The sequence below is a fragment of the Molossus molossus genome, unplaced genomic scaffold (assembly GCF_014108415.1).
Source record: "Molossus molossus isolate mMolMol1 unplaced genomic scaffold, mMolMol1.p scaffold_m16_p_3, whole genome shotgun sequence".
NCBI lineage: Eukaryota > Metazoa > Chordata > Mammalia > Chiroptera > Molossidae > Molossus > Molossus molossus.
In genome coordinates, this window is record NW_023425366.1 from 99,371,593 (window position 1) to 99,386,733 (window position 15,141).

At 42.9% G+C, this 15,141-nt stretch overlaps 1 pseudogene; it reads left to right on the forward strand.

Moving 5' to 3' along the window:
• Nucleotides 1–4,678: 4,678 nt before the first annotated feature.
• Nucleotides 4,679–5,925, forward strand: LOC118642109 (annotated as a pseudogene).
• The last annotated feature ends 9,216 nt before the right edge of the window (nucleotides 5,926–15,141 follow it).

Consider the following 15,141-nt stretch of genomic DNA (forward strand, 5'->3'; position numbering starts at 1 on the left):
TATATCTGCCTCTATTTCTTTTTTCAATGTCCTGTAGTTTCCTGCAAATATGTCCTTTACTTTTTTGCTTAGGTTTATTCCTAGATATCTTAATTTTTTTGCCACAATAGTAAATGGGATTGTTTTTTCAGTTTCTCTTTCTGTGAGTTCATCATTGGTGTATAAGATTTCTTGACGTTAATTTTGTATCCTGCTACTTTGCCAAATTCATTTATTAAGTCTAGTAGATTTTTGATGGAGTCTTTAGGGTTTTCTATGTATAACATCATGTCATCTACAAATAATGACAGTTTAACTTCTTCCTTTCCAATTTGGATCCCTTTTATTTTTTCTTCATGTCTGATTGCTGTGGCTAAGAATTCCAGAACTATGTTAAGTAAGAGTGGCAAAAGTGGGCATCCCTCTCTTGTTCCTGTTCTTAAGGGAAATGCTCTTAGTTTCTGCTCATTGAGTATGATGTTGGCTGTAGGTCTTTCATATATAGCCTTTATTATGTCGACATATGATCCCTCTATTCCCACATTGCTGAGTGTTTTTATCAAAAATGGATGCTGGATTTTGTCAAATGCTTTTTTGGCATCTATTGATATGATAATGTGGTTTTTATTCTTCATTTTGTTTACATGGTGTATCACATTTATTGATTTGCAAATGTTGTACGAGCCTTGCATCCCTGGGATGAATTCCACTTGGTCATGGTGAATAATTTTTTGGTTGTATTGCTGGATCCGATTTGCTAGTATTTTGTTCAGGATTTTGGCATGTATGTTCATCAGGGATATTGGCCTGTAGTTTTCTTTCTTTGTAGTGTCTTTTTCTGGTTTTGGAATTAGAATTATGCTGGCCTCATTATACAAGTTTGGAAGATTTCCTTCTTCTTGAATGTTTTGAAATAGTTTGAAGAGAATGGGTGTTAGTTCTTTTTTTTTTTCTTTTTCTTTTTTTTTATCCTCACCTGAGGACATTTTTTTCCATTTTTTGCACAGATGGAGTGGGAGGGAGAGAGAGGAAGAGAGAGAGAGAGAGAAACATTGACGTGAAAGGGACACATCGAGTGGCTGCCACCCGTACGACCAACCAGGACCGGGGACAAACTGCAACCGAGGTACATGCCCTTAGCGGGAACTGAACCCGGGTCTCTCCAGACCGCAGGCCGATGCTCTAACTGCTGAACCAAACCAGCTAGGGCCGTTAGTTCTTTTTTGAATGTTCGGTAAAACTCCCCCGTGAAAACATCTGGGCCTGGGCTTTTGTTTGCTGGGAGAGTCTTGATTACCTCTTCAATTTCCTTAGTTGTTATTGGTCTGTTCAAGTTTTCTATCTCTTCCCAGTCCAGTTTTGGGAGACTGTGTGTTTCTAGAAATTTGTCCATTTCGCTTAGATTATCGAATTTGTTGCCATATAATTGTTCATAGTAGTTGTTAATGATCTATTGTATTTCTGTGGTGTCAGTTGCTACTTCTCTTTCATTTCTGATTTTGTGTATTTGGGTTCTCTCTCTTTGTTTCTTGGTGAGTCTAGCTAAGGGTCCATCAATCTTGTTTATCTTTTCGAAAAACCAGTTCTTTGTTTCATTGATCCTTTGAATTGCTTTTTTGGTCTCTATGTCATTTATTTCTGCTCTGATCTTTACTATTTCCTTCCTTCTACTTGTTCTGGGGTTTTCTTTTTGTTTGTTTTCTAATTCTTTAAGTTGTGAGGTTAGACAGTCAATTAGAAATTTTTCTTATTTCTTGAGGTAGGCCTGTAGTGCTATAAACTTCCCTCTCAGAACTGCTTTTGCTGCATCCCACAGATTTTGTGTTGTTGTGTGTTCATTTTCATTGGTTTCCAGGAAGTTTTAATTTCTTCCTTGATCTCGGTAAACCATTCAACGTTTAATATCATGCTATTTAGACTCCATGTGTTCAAATGACTTTGCATGTTTTTGTTGCAATTGATTTCTAGTTTCATGCCATTGTGATCTGAGAAGATACTTGATATGATTTCAATCTTCTTGAACTTGTAGAGATTTAGTTTGTGTCCTATCATGTGGTCTATCTTTGAGAATGTCCCATGTGCACTTGAAAATAATGTGAATTCTGTAGTTTTGGAGTGTAATTCTTTGTAGATATCTATTAAATCCATTTGGTCTAGTGCTTCATTTAGAGTCTCTGTTTCCTTGCTAATTTTTTGTCTAGAGGATCTGTCCAGTGGTGTCAGTGGGGGGTTGAATTCCCCTGCTATGATTGTATTGCTGTCACTTTCTCCTTTGAAGTCCTCCAGAAGATTTTTAATATATTTTGGTGCTCCTATATTGGGTGCATATATATTTATCAAGGTTATATCTTCCTGTTGGATAGATCCTTTCAATATTATATAGTGGCCTTCTTTGTCTCTAGTTATGGCCTTCATTTTGAAATCTATTTTATCAGATATGAGTATTGCTACCCCCACTTTTTTTTCCCTTTCCGTTTGCTTGGAAGACTTTTTTCCATCCCTTCACTTTCAACCTATGTGAGTCTTTTGTTGTGAGGTGGGTCTCTTGTAAACAACATATAGATAAGTCATGTTTTCTTATCCAGTCAGCTACTCTGTGTCTTTTTATCGGAGCATTCAGTCCATTTACATTTAAGGTGATTATTGATATGTACTTACTTTATTGCCATTTTTGTTTTGTGTGGTTATATTTTTCTTCCTATTTCTTCTACTAATTACAACAGTCCTTTTAACATTTCTTGCAGTGCTGGTTTGGTGCTAATGTATTCCCTTAGCCTTTTTTTTGTCTGGGAAGCTCTTTATTTGACCTTCTATTTTGAATGATAGCCTTGCTGGGCAGAGTAGTCTTGGATGCAGATCCTTGTTTTTCATGACCTTGATTACTTCATGCCATTCCCTTCTGGCCTGTAGTGTTTCTTTTGAGAAGTCAGCTGAGAGCCTTATGGGGTTTCCTTTGTAGGTCACCTATTGCTTATCTCTTGCTGCTTTTAGGATTCTCTCTTTGTCTTTAATTTTTGGCATTTTAATTACTGTGTGTCTTGGTGCGGGCCTGTTTGGGTTCTTCTTACTTGGGGCTCTCTGTGCTTCTTGAGCTTGAATGCCTTCTTCCTTCACCAAATTAGGGAAGTATTCTGTCACTATTTCTTCGAGTATATTCTCTAACCCTTGCTCATTTTCTTCTTCTTCGGGGACTCCTATGATGCGAATATTATGTTTCCAGTTGTCCCACAGTTCTCTTAAGCTGTCTTCCTGTTTTTTAATCGTTTTTTCCTTCTGGTTTTCTAATTGGTTGATTTTTTTCTACCCTGTCTTCTAATTCACTGATCTGGTCCTCAGCTTCCTCTACTCTGCTGTTTAGACCTTCCAATGTGTTCTTTATTTCTGATATGTCATTCTTGATTTCTTCTTGGTGGTTTTTAATTTCCAGTTGGTTGTTTTCAGCATCTCTATGTCCTTACTCATGCTGTTGATCTTCCTCAAGATCATGGCTCTGAATTCTAGCTCTGTTAACTTGCTTAACCACTCCACATTTATCTCATATTCGGGAGAGGTCTCTTGTTCTTTCATTTGGCTTTTGTTTCTGTGTTTCACCATTTTGGCTATCACAGTGGGCTTTGGAGCCTGCCAAATTTTCCCTGTTAGTGTTGGTGTTCTGCTATTTGTGGCTCCCTCTCCTGGGTTTGGATGAGCGAGGGAGGACCCACGTTCAACACCATCTGGACCCATGTCAAGTCCCATCTTCCTGGCTAGGGTTGCTATCCCAAGAATGGTACAGCTATTCTACAGCTTTTTTCCTGGAGGCTATCAGTAGTGGTTACTTGAAGAGCCTTGGGTCCTCAGTTGAATGAAAAACTCCCTTAGATGCTCGGTGTAGGGGATTTCCCAAGGGTGGGGCAGATGCTGGTTGTTAGTGAGCCTCAATTTGCATTTCAATGGCCCACCTTGGTGGGGTTGAATCTCTGAGGGAGGGGCCACTGCCTCTCCCCAGAGCCCTGGGAAGGAGCAAGATGGCCACTGTCCTGTGTGGCTGAAACTCAGCAAAAACTCTGAGCCCCCTCCAAATCCCAAGTGTCCCCACATAGTTCCAGTCCAGTCTGCCCTCCCTCTGCCAGAGCCCAAGGTGAGTGGCTATTTTAGCGTCTGTCTGGGCTCTGCGCTGTGGAGCCACTTGGGAGTTTAACCCGAGGGCACTGCTCACAGCTAAGGCTGCTACTGTCTGTGGGTTCCCAGCCCCCCTCTTGTGCCTCTGCAATCCTACCAGGATCTAGTCAGTGTCCTTGGTTATATGGTCCTCGCAAGCTGCTTTCCTGTTGCTTTTTCCCGTTGATTTGTTGTGTTTTAGTTGTAATTCCAGTTTGGTCCTGGGAGACGGTCTGTGTAACTTCCATTCACTCCACTGCCATTTTGGAATCAGTGTATTACAATTTAATTCAGTTCTGACACTACCTACCTGAAGTACGCATCAGATTCCATAGGTTAAGGGCTCAGTCCCACAAGACAGTCTCTCCCAACCCCACTTCACAGTCAATGGAAAATTCAGGTCGTTACCATACTTCTCACCCATGACTTCTTCCTCAAGTTTGATAAACTTGCTAGAGTGGCTCACAGAACTCCGTAAAAACAGTTTACTTACTAGATTATTGATTTATTATAAAAAGGATACAACTCAGCCAGATGGAAGAGATGCATAGGACAAGGGATGGGGGAAAGGCAGAGCTTCGGTGCCCTGTCTGGTGCAGCTACCCTTCCAGCATCTCCACCTATTCAGCCTTCTGGTAGCACTTAGAACTACTTAGGGATTTTTATGAAGGCTTCATTATTTAGGCATTATTAATTAAATCACTGGCTTTGGTGATTAAGTCTATCTCCAGCCTCTCCCCTCCCTGGAGGTGGAGTTGGGGGGGGGGGCTAAAAGTTTCAACCCTCTAGTCACCTGATTGGTTCCCTTGGTAACTAGCCCTCAGCTTGTCGTTATGTAAAAAAATCACCGAATTCTCCCACCTTGATGAGGACCACCTGTGTTATAAGTTCCCGCGAGAGCGTTTCACGGTCCACGGTACCCACCTGTACTTCCTGAACTATGGGTATGAGCCCACTTCAGACTACATAGATGTCACCCTAGTCTCTCAGCTCTCCGAGGACAGGCTCCAGATGCTCAAGGCCATCTGCTCCAGGCCATCTGCAAGCACTGGGAGGGGCCCATCAGCCTGTCCCTCTACTTGTCTGCTGCCGAGGCCCAGCAGTTCCTCTCCGCGGTGCTCATGAGCCGGCACAACGTGGTCTGCCGCATCGTGTACAAGGAGGGCAAGTTCTACCGCATGAACCTGCAGCGCGACGTGGCCAGGAAGCACGTGGGCACGCCCTACCTGTTCCTGTCGGACATCGACTTCCTGTCCATGTAGGAGCTCTATGAGTACCTCAGGAAGATGTCATCCAGCTCCACCTCACCAACACCAAGAAAGCGACGATCGTCCCTGCATTCGAGACGCTGCTCTGCCAGCTGTCCTTCCCCAAGTCTAAAGCTGAGTTACTGTCAATGCTGGACATGGGAACTCTCTTGCATTCAGGACAAAAGACCACGTGCCCACAAACTTCGCCAAGTGGCGGACCGTACCACGCCTTACCAGGTTGAGTGGGAGGCCGATTTCGAGCCATATGTTGTCGTGAGATGGAACTGCCCCGAGTACAATCAGAGGTTCGTGGGTTTTGGCTAGAACAAGGTGACTCATATCATGGAACTGGATGCGCAGGAATATGATTCATCGTGCTTCCCAACCCCACATGATCCGCATGCCTCATGCCCCCAGCTTTGACATCACCAAGTTCCGGTCCAACAAGCAATACCGCATCTGTCTCAAAACCCTGAAGGAAGAGTTTCAGCAGGACATGCCTCGCCGCTATGGCTTTGCTGCCCTCAAATATCTCAGGGCGGAGTACAACAGCTAGCACCAAGAGGCCACCACTCAGGAGAGACGTTCTGCAGGGGGAGAGCCACTTGCTATTTGGGGCCCAGTCTTGGAACTCCATATTAAGCAATGTTTTTTTGGTTTGTTTTGTCTCTTTGGCCCACCATGGCTGCCCACACCAGAGAGGTCTGGGAAAGATCTATTCCAGCCCCTCTTTGCCCCACAACCTAGCATTCCCAGAAAGTGGAAAAATAGCTCATCCATATACTCTTGACAAATGGGACATAGAGGAGTGAGAGGGAGCAATGGGGTTATTCTACCACCAAGCCACAAAACCAAGAAGGTTTTTAGAATGTTCTTGTTGCTTTTTAAGAAAGGGAAGTCAGATTGCTGGGGGTCAGCCATTCCAGGAAATAAAGGCAAAAATGTCTCTTCAAAAAAAAAAAAAATATATCACCGAATTAACATAACTCAGGTGTGCGTAGTTATTCAAACAAAAAGGGCTTGTTTGAATAACAACACATCCATTACACCTTTATTTCATCTCTGGAGCTATCTCTGAAGCAAAACCAAATATTATTATTTTTTTTTCCTCACCCGAGGACATTTTCTGATATTTTGTTCAGATAGAGTGGGAGGGAGAGAGAGAGAGAGAGAAACATCGACATGAAAGGGATACATCGAGTGGTTGCCACCCACACGACCCAACCAGGGCCAGGGACAAACTGCGAGGTACGTGCCCTTGGCGGGAACTGAACCTGGGTCTCTCCAGACCGCAGACCAATGCTCTAACCGCTGAGCAAAACTGGCCAGGGCTATTATTTTTTTAAATCCTCACCCGAGCCAGGCCAGATTGGCTCAGTGGTTGAGTGTTGACCCATGCACCAAGAGGTCGCTGGTTTGATTGCCGGTCAGGACACATGCCCAGATTGTGGGCCAAATCCCCATTGGGGGCATGCAGGAGGCGGCCAGTCTACGTTCTCTTTCATCGATGTTTCTATCTCTCCCTCTCCCTTCCTCTGTCTCAAATCAATAAAGATATTTAAAATATAAATAAATAAATCCTCACCCGAGGATATTTTTACATTTATCTTCAGATAGAGTGGGAGAAAGGGAGGGAGGGAGGGAGGGAGGGAGGGAGAGAGAGAGAGAAACAGAGAGAGAGAGAGAGAGAGAGAGACATCAATGTGAGAGGGCCAAACCGCAACTGAGGTATGTGCCACTGAGCCAAACGGGCCAGGGCCCAAATATTATTTTAAGACATTTTTTTTCTTTATTGATTTTAGAGACAGAGGAAAGGAGAGGGAGAAAAAGATAGAAACATCAATGAGAGAGAACATCAATTGGCCGCCTCCTGCATGCCCCCTACTGGGGATCAGGCCCACAACCTTGGCATGTGCCCTGACCTGGAACTGAACCAGCAACCTCTTGGTACATGGGTCGATGCTCAACCACTGAGCCACACCAGCCAGGCCCAAATATTATTTTAAAAAGCTTTTAAGGTCTGTGGGCTGGAACCCACCCCACAGACTTTATAAGGCCCGTGAAATCAATACCAGCTAACATACGCCTCACCAAATTAGCCTGACCAAATATAGCAAGTAAAATTTTTTTAATGTGTGTTTTTTTTTTTTTTTTAAGGGTTTAATGAGTTAGTACGTGAAGACGTGAAGAGCACTTGATGCAATGCTGTCAGTACACATGGGCAGTTATTAGGGATGTTGCTCAGTGCCTGGCTCTGTGCCAGGTACCAGGGCAACAGGAGAGATGTGGTCCCACCAGCTGGGAGCTGAGCTTCTGGCAGGCAGGCAGGCATCAGGATGGTCTTGGGCTCCGGCAGAGGGAGGATGGACTGGACCTGGAACTGTGTGGGGACACTCGGGATTTGGAGGGCGCTCAGAGCTTTTGCTGAGTTGCAGCCACGCAGGACGGTGGCCATCTTGCTCCTTCCCAGGGTTCTGGGGAGAGGCAGCAGCCCCTTCCTCGGAGATCTTTTTAATGTTTTTATTGATTTTTTAGAGAGAGGGAGAGATGGAAAACACCAGTGTGAGAGAGGAACATCAATCGGCTGTCTCCTGCACACCCCCTACTGGGGATGGAGCCCGCAACCCAGGCATGGGCCCTGACCAGGAATCAAACAAGGATTTCTCAGTCCATGGGACTATGTTCGATTCACTGAGACACAGCAGCTTGGCTAGAAGGCTAATTTTTATGTTGATAATTTTGTATGACCCAAGAATGATGTTATAAATATCCAAATGGCTCTTGGCAGAAATAAGATTCCCTACTCCTGGATCACTTCACTTAAGACATTTCAAAGGTTATGGGAGCTGTGAGCCAGGAATCATGAACAAAGACCAAAATATGTATTTCTTATTATAAATCACATTCAGAAGGTAAGTCAAGAGATATTTTGTATTAAGTGTATTAATCAGGATAGGCTAGCTACTGTAACAAATGACCCACACCCATTCCATAGCTTTAACACAATTATGAATTTATTTCTTGTCCCTGGTCACAATACAATACAGGGACCCAGGGACCCAGGTTCCCTCCATCTACTGGCTCATCTACAGCTTCAGCCATCTCCATTGAATCCTCTGCTCCCAGCTAGCAGAAAAGAGAAGAGAGAGCATGGAGAACTATAGGAAGGTTTCAAGAGGCAGTCCCAGATTAAACTGATCATCTCTGTACACATTCTAGGACATATCTAATTGTGAGAGAGACTGTGCAACATCACAATGAACTCTAGATGTTTGTTATTGACCCTATCAGCTCACTTCCTGAAATCATTACATGGGGAGACAGTGGCTCTAGGTTCCAGGGATCCCAGGAAGTCTTAGAGAAACCAGCGAAGTGAGCAACAGGGTTCTGGTAAACTGTTGATACCCCACCTCATCCCTCATGTGTGGACATGAAGACTTCTTTGTAGCTGTTACCTTTATTTAATTTTAATTTTCCTTGATTTTTTATTTTATTATTATTTTTATCCTCACCCGAGGACATTTTTCCATTTTCTGTTCAGACAGAGTGGGAGGGAGGGAGAGGAAGAGAGAGAGAGAGAAACATCGACATGAAAGGGACACATTGAGAGGTTGCCACCCGCACGACCAACCAGGGCCAGGGACAAACTGCAACCAAGGTACGCGCCCTTAGCGGGAACCAAACCCAGGTCTCTCTGGACCTCAGGCCGAGGCTCTAACCGCTGAGCCAAACTGGCCAGGGCGATTTTCCTTGACGTTTTATTTTTTTTTAATCCTCATCCGAGGATATTTTTCCATTTTTTGTACAGATAGAGTGGGAGGGAGAGAGAGAAAGGGAGAGAGAGAGAGAAACATCGACGTGAAGAGACACATCGAGTGGCTGCCACCCGCACGACCAACCAGGGCCGGGGACAAACTTGCAACCGAAGTACGCGCCCTTAGCGGGAACCGAACCCGGGTCTCTCCGGACCGCAGGTCGACGCTCTAACCGCTGAGCCAAACTGGCCAGGGCTTACTTGATGTTTTAGACAGAGTGAAAGGGAGGGAGGGGTAGGGGAGAGAAAGAAACATGGATATGAGAGAGAGGCATTGACTGGTTGCCTCCTGCACGAACCCTGACCGAGGCTGTGATTGAACCTGCAACCCAGGTATGTGCCCTTGACTGGGAATTGAACCCATGACCCTTTGGTGTGTTGGCCAACGCTTTAACCTCTGAGCCACACTGGCCAGGGCTGCTGTAGCCATTGCCTTTTCTTGCCTGTATGGAGAGTTCAACTCATCTGGTTGGGATGGAGGTGAGCTGAAGTCCTGGAAGGTGCTTAGGTGGCTATAGCTCCAAATCCCAGGGTTTGGCCTTTCAGTTCTGTAGCCTTGATATTATCTCCTCGCTCGGGAGCCATTAGTCCCTGGAAGTCCCATGCTCCATTTTGTGAACTCACAAGATGTAGTGACCCCAGAAAGTAATGGAATTTCTATTGGCAGCACAATTGCATGGTGGATGAGGAAGAGGTGGTGATAGGGAGCTCATTTACTATTGAGCAATAAGTGTATGTGTTTACCATGTTAACCAACAAACATGAAGTGCCTACTGTGCACTCACCTGTGTGGGTGCACTAGGGATAGAAAGAGGTGCAAGACAAACTTCTAAGACTATAAGGAACTTACCTCTGATGGCAAGGACAGTCAGTATGGGATAACACCATGAACAAGCATGGACTTTATACTTACTCCCAGGGTTGAGTTCTTGCTTGCTACTTAACCTCCACAAACCTCAGTTTTTCATCTGCAATATAGTGTGATAATAATTGATCCCTCACAAAAGCTGCTATGAAACAAGTTGGAAAATGTATGTAATGAGAGGATGCTATTAATTCTTGCCAATTATCATGCTATGATCTTACTAATTTTTATTAAAGTGCATGCTCATTGAAAACATAAGACACAGTGAGAGGCCCAGTCACTAGACTCAGGCGGTGGGACTTCCGGCTGACTGGCTCCTGCAAGATGGCTGCAGTAGGAGGAATCACCTGCTTGTGTGGAAGTCTGAGTATCTGAATTGGGTGGCCCAGATTACAGGGCTCTGCAAACAGAGAAGTGATGCATTTTGCCCACCCACCTACAGGAGATTTTTGTGTAGTACCTCTACATTTATTAAGCATGCTGCCTACACCAGCATTTGGGACATTAAGAATACCAGAGACTCCAGCTGACCAAGGGCTGAATCCCACTGATGGACTTGCTACGTTGTCCCAGGTTCAACTGAGAACCCAAGGCTCTTCAAGTAACCAAGACTAATAGCCTCCAGGCAAAAAGCTAGATGATAACTGAACTGTTCCTGGGTTTGCAAATCTACCCAGGAAAGTAAGACTTGACAGTGGTGTTTAACGTGGGTTCTACCACACTCATCCAAATCCAATAGAGGGAGCCACAAACAGCAGAACACCAACACCCACAGGGAAAATTTGGCAGGATCCAAAACCCACTGAGATAGCCAAAATGGTGAAACAAAGAAAAAATCCCAAATGAAAGAACAAGAGACCTCTACCGAAGACGAGATAAGTGAGATGCAGTTGAGCAAGTTATCAGAGGTAGAGTTCAGAGCCATGATCTTGAGGAAGCTTAACAGCATGAGTAAGAACCTCAACACCATGAGTAAAGATATAGAAACATTGAAAACCAACCAAGTGGAAATGAATAATGACATAGCAGAAATAAAGAACACATTGGAAGGACTAAACAGAAGAGTAGAGGAAGCTGAGGACCAGATCAGTGAATTAGAAGACATGGTAGAAAAAAATCAACCAATCAGAAACCAAAAGGAAAAAACAATTAAAAAACAGGAAAACAGCTTAAGAGAACTGTGGGACAACTGGAAACAAAATAATATTTGCATCATAGGAGTCACCGAAGAAGAAGAAAATGAGCAAGAGCTAGAGAATATATTTGAAGAAATACTGACAGAAAACTTCCCTAATCTGGTGAAGGCATTCAAGTTCAAGAAGTACAGAGAGCCCTAAGAGGAACCCAAACAGGACCACACCAAGACACACAGTAATTAAAATGTCAAAAGTTAAAGACAAAAAGAATCCTAAAGGCAGCAAGAGATAAGCAACAGGTTACTTACAAAGGAACCCTAATAAGGCTCTCAGCTGACATCTCAACAGAAACACTACAGGCCAGAAGGGAATGGTATGAAGTAATCAAGGTCATGAAAAACAAGGATCTGAATCCAAGACTACTATATACAGCAAGGCTATCATTCAAAATAGAAGGTCAAATAAAGAGCTTTCCAGACAAAAAAAAAAAAAGGCTAAGGGAATATACAGTGATACCTCGGTTCTCGAACATAATTCGTTCCAGGAGGACGGTCGAGAACCGAATTGTTCGAGAACCGAAGCAATGAAATAGGAAAGCGTGACTCCACAAAGCGTGACTCTCTCTCTGCACTCACACTGATGACGCAAGCAAGGTGCGCTGGGCCGAATGAACGCCATTCGGCTCAACTCGGCTCATCTCGGAAGTTCGAGTTCCAAATATTTGTTCGGATTCCGAGACAAAAGTTTCTCGAATCTCCTGGTCGAATACCGATTTGGTCGAAAACCGAGGCGTTCGAGAACCGAGGTATCACTGTATTACCACCAAACCAGCACTGCAAAAATGTTAAAAGGATTGTTGTAAAATAGTAGAAGAAATAGGAAGAAAAATATAACCACACTAAACAAAAATGGCAATAAATTAAGTACATATCAATAATCACCTTAAATGTAAATGGAATGAATGATCCAATAAAAAAACAGAGTAGCTGACTGGATAAGAAAGCATGACTCATATATATGTTGTTTACAAGAGACCCACCTCACAACAAAAGACTCACATAGGTTGAAAGTGAAGGGATGGAAAAAAAAAATCTTCCAAGCAAATGGAAAGGAAAAAAAAGCTGGGGTAGCAATACTCATATCTGATAAAATAGATTTCAAAATGAAGGCCTTAACTAGAGACAAAGAAGGCCACTACATAATACAGAAAGGATCAATCCAACAGAAAGATATAACTTTGGCAAAAATATATGCACCCAATATAGGAACACCAAAATATATTAAAAATCATCTGGCCCTGGCCGGTTTGGCTCAGCGGTTACAGCATCGGCCTGTGGTCTGGAGAGTCCCGGGTTCGGTTCCCGCTAAGGGCACGTATCTCGGTTGCAGTTTGTCCCCGACCCTGGTTGGGTCGTGTGGGTGGCAACCACTCGATGTGTCCCTTTCATGTCAATGTTTCTCTCTCTCTCTCTCCCTCCCACTCTATCTGAACAAAATATCGAAAAATGTCCTCAGGTGAGGATAAAAAATAAATAAATAAAAATCTTCCGGAGGACTTCAAAGGAGAAATCGACAGCAATACAATCATAGCATGGAACTTCAACACCCGGCTGACATCACTGGATATCTAGACAAAAAATTAACAAGGAAACAGAGACTCTAAATGAAGCCCTAGACTAAATGGATTTAATAGATATCTACAGAGAATTACACCCCAAAACTACAGAATTCACATTCTTTTTTTTTTTGTTTTTTTTATCCTCACCCGAGGATATTTTTCCATTTTTTGTACAGATAGAGTGGGAGGGAGAGAGAGAGAAACATCGACGTGAAGGGACACATCGAGTGGCTGCCACCCGCACGACCAACCAGGGCCGGGGACAAACTGCAACCGAAGTACGTGCCCTTAGCGGGAACCGAACCTGGGTCTCTCCGGACCGCAGGCCAACGCTCTAACCGCTGAGCCAAACTGGCCAGGGCCAGAATTCACATTCTTTCAAGTGCACATGGGACATTCTCAAAGATAGACCACATGTTAGGACTTCATGAAAAGCCAATGAAAATGAACACACAACAACACAAAATCTATGGGATGCGGTGAAAGCAGTTCTTAGAGGGAAGTTCATAGCACTGTAGGCCTACCTCAAGAAACAAGAAAAATTTCTTATAGACTATCTAACCTCACAACGTAAAGACCTAGAAAGCAAACAAAAAGAAAAACACAGAGCAAGTAGAAGGAAGGAAATAGTAAAGATCAGAGCAGAAATAAATGACATAGAGACCAAAAAAAAAAAAAAAAATTTCAAAAGATCAATGAAACAAATAACTGGGTTTTCAAAAAGATAAGCAAGATTGGTGGACACTTAGCTAGACTCACCTAGAAACAAAGAGAGAGAACCCAAATACACAAAATCAGAAATGAAAGAGGAGAAGTAACAACTGACACCACGGAAATACAAAGGATAGTTAACAAATACTATGAACAATTATATGACAACAAATTCGATAACCCAAGCAAAATGGACAAATTTCTAGAATCACATAGTCTCCCAAAACTGGACTGGGAAGAAATAGAACACTTGAGTAGACCAATAACAACTAAGGAAATTGAAGAGGTAATCAAGACTCTCCCAGCCCTGGCCAGTTTGGCTCAGCAGTTAGAGCGTCAGCCTGCGATCCAAGAGACCTGGGTTTGGTTCCTGCTAAGGGCGCGTACCTCGGTCGCAGTTTGTCCCCAGCCCTGGTTGGTCGTACGAGTGGCAGCCACTCGATGTGTCCCTTTCACGTTGATGTTTCTCTCTCTCTCTCTCTCTCTCTTCCTCTCTCTCCCCCATTCTATCTGAACAAAAAATGGAAAAATGTCCTCGGGTGAGGTTAAAAAAAAAAAAAAGACTCCCCAGCAAACAAAAGTCTAGGCCCAGATGAGTCTAGGCCCAGATGAGTCACAGGGGAGTGTTACCGAACATTCAAAGAAGAACTAACACCCATTCTTCTCAAGCTATTCAGAAAAATTCAAGAAGAAGGAAGATTTCCAAACTCATATTATGAGGCCAGCATAATTCTAATTCTAAAACCAGAAAAAGACACTACAAAGAAAGAAAACTACAGGCCAATATCCCTAACAAAATACAAGCAAATCGGTTCCAGCAATACATCAAAAAAGTGATTTACCATGACCAAGTGGGATTCATCCCAGGGAGGCAAGGCTGGTACAATATTCACAAATCAATAAATGTGATACACTACATAAACAAAATGAAAGATAAAAACCACATGATCATATCAATAGATACTGAAAAAGCATTTGACAAAATCCAGCACCCATTTCTGATAAAAATGCTCACCAATGTGGGAATAGAGGGATCATATCTCAACATAATAAAGGCTATATATGAAAGACCTACAGCCAACATCAAACTCAATGGGCAAAAACTAAAAGCATTTCCCTTAAGAACAGGAACAAGATGGGGATGCCCACTTTTACCGCTCTTATTTAACATAGTACTGGAAGTCTTAGCCACAGCAATCAGACATGAAGAAAAAAAAAAGGGATCCAAATCAAAAAGGAGGAAGTGAAACTGTCATTATTTGCAGATTATATGATATTATACATAAAAAACCCTAAAGACTCCATCAAAAATCTACTAGACTTAATAAATGAATTTGGCAAAGTAGCAAAATACAAAATTAACGTCAAGAAATCGATGGCATTCTTATACACCAATGATGAACTCACAGAAAGAGAAACTGAAAAAATAATCCCATTTACCATAGTGGCAAAAAAATTAAGATACCTAGGAATAAACTTAACCAAAGAAGAACCTATTTGCAGAAAACTACAGGACATTGAAAAAAGAAATAGAGGAAGAAATAAAAAAGTGGAAGCACATACCTTGTTCATGGATTGGAAGAATTAACATCATTAAAATGTCCATATTACCCAAAGCAATCTATAGA